The 2,113-nt window shown below is 53.2% G+C and overlaps 1 long non-coding RNA gene across 1 annotated transcript in view; it reads left to right on the top strand.

Moving 5' to 3' along the window:
• Positions 1-1,107: 1,107 nt before the first annotated feature.
• LOC111826367 overlaps positions 1,108-2,113 on the top strand; it is a 4,673-nt gene continuing 3,667 nt past the window's right edge. Inside the window, exons 1-3 of the long non-coding RNA XR_002829715.1 lie at positions 1,108-1,303; positions 1,499-1,525; positions 1,685-1,741. This is a non-coding gene — a long non-coding RNA (uncharacterized LOC111826367). The remainder of the gene's footprint in view (positions 1,304-1,498; positions 1,526-1,684; positions 1,742-2,113) is intronic.

Genomic DNA, 2,113 nt, shown 5'->3' with positions numbered 1-2,113 from the left:
CGAGAGAACTTATGGGGGCACCCTTCTGAGTATGAGAAGCCGGTCTGTGTGTGCGCTCTCTGTGTGTGTGTGTGTGTGACTGAGAAACAATGAGTCTTATGGCACAAAGTGTTACTTTAACAATTATACCTGACATATTTGACATATTTGTGGGAAGAGCTGGTCTATAGGGTAGAAGAAACACCAATCCCAGTAGATCCTTTATATCTTAATACCCTGAAGGTGGGAGGTGGGAGGTGGGAGGTGGGAGGTGGGAGGTGGGAGGTGGGAGGTGGGAGGTGGGCAGTGCTTTCCTGGGAACTTAAAAATCCTCTCAGGTGCCTGGGCCAGCAGCCCAGTACTGGCATTGGCCTCAGTGTCTATTCCTCCTTTTCGTGGTGCCTTCCAACCTCCCCCACCCTACCATCGCCCCCAGCCCCACCCGCATCCTAACCATGAGGTTGGCTGATGCTCCAGGATGCTTTGGGATGGTGACCAAGGGATCGTGGAATCATCGTTGAGGAATAAAGTGATCCAGGGCTCAGTGACCAGATTGGGGCCATAAGGTGGACTCTTGAGGAAGTCTATGGGGTACTCCCTGCCTCCTTGGCTGAGCCAAGTGTTTAGGGGTGAAAAGGGCCTGGGGTGCTGTGGGCCTGCAAGGTCAGCAGTCAGGAAGAGCAGCTGGATGTAGGCACCGCTGTGTCTGTCCCCTCCTCAGAGAGGGATGGCCACTGCCAATTCCTCCCTCAGCCAACTCTCACCGGTACCACAGAGGGTTGGGTATCTGGGAACCAGATTGCCCTGCACACTCCAGAACAATGTTCATGCTTGTACGCTTGTGTGTCATGATGAGTGTGAGTGTGTGAGCATGTGTACCACAGGTCTGGGGGTTGGTAAGTCATATAAGATCTATGTCACTGTTACCTCCACAGATATCCAAAGAAGATCGTGAGAAAATGAGGAGTGAAATGGTAAGAAGCTCTTCCCCATGTATAGATAGGGTGTGGGTGGGGGCCTGGGTTTTACTGTGGGAGGCTAAGAATGTTCTGGCCCTCCTGGGGTCCAGGAGGGAGAAGGATCAGATCTCTTTGTCCCAACTCTATCTCTTTTTACAGCTCGAGGCTGTAAACAATTTCTGTGATAAAGTCAAACCTGAAGAAGAGGACCAGGTGGGTCAGGGTTCCCACTCCTGTGCTCTGCACAGTTTGGGTGGGAGGTTTCACAATGATGATGATGATGACAATGATGATGATGATGATGAAGGTGCCACCTCAGGTTGGCTCATTCGTTACACTGGACAAAATTCACACCTTTGTGGCAGGTGAGTACACAGGTGGGGGATAGGAAGGCCCAGGGAGCTTGAGAGGCGTCATAGTCATAGGTATACTGATGAAAGAGCAGGTCTCCAGGCACATGGCTGGACCAGTTATGGGGAGATGGTGAGCTGAGAACAGGGGATTAGACTGAAAATGAGGGAGGCCAGGGGAATTTAAACAAAGTAATTTTTTCCCAACAGGTCAACATATGCCTAGAAGAGCTGGAGGTGAGTTTTGGCCTCCCCGCTCCCCCAAAGCTCAGTCCCCAGGAGTTTGGCTGGGCCAGGTTATTGGGGTGAGCTTTGGCTCCCTTGGAGGTCACAGTGGGGACTACAGACCACAGCAGGCAGGAGCAGGTCTGCAGCCTCCCACCCTCTTCTCCTCAGAACAACTTCAATGAGGCTGCGCTTGATACCGTATTTGCTCACTGTGAGAACAACCCGGTGAGTCTGAGGCTCCTGTCAGAGCCCTCTGTGCTTCCCCTTCACCCCTAATCGCTTGTGATGTTGGCACTGCCATGTGCATACACAGCCCCTGAGTGGGGAGGGGATGGAGATGTGGCTGGCACCAGCTCCTGACCTCCCCACCCAGCACACAGTGGCCAAAGCCCTGCCCTCAACTTCATGCATTAATGAAGAACCCCCTGGGCCTGGTGCTGGCCTCAGAGGCCAGTCAGCCAACAAGCAGGTATGACCATCGTGGTTTAGCTACAAAGGGGAGTTGGGGCGCTGAACCTCCGCCAGAAGTCTTTGTCTGTGGACTGCAGGCAGCTCCCTGTGTGAGCTTCTGTCAGGACCTGGTCGGACCCTACACAT

The sequence above is a fragment of the Myotis lucifugus genome, unplaced genomic scaffold (assembly GCF_000147115.1).
Source record: "Myotis lucifugus unplaced genomic scaffold, Myoluc2.0 scaffold_72, whole genome shotgun sequence".
Taxonomy (NCBI): Eukaryota; Metazoa; Chordata; class Mammalia; order Chiroptera; family Vespertilionidae; genus Myotis; species Myotis lucifugus.
Note: the sequence above shows the minus strand (reverse complement) of the source record. Positions and strands in the feature narration are given on the sequence as shown.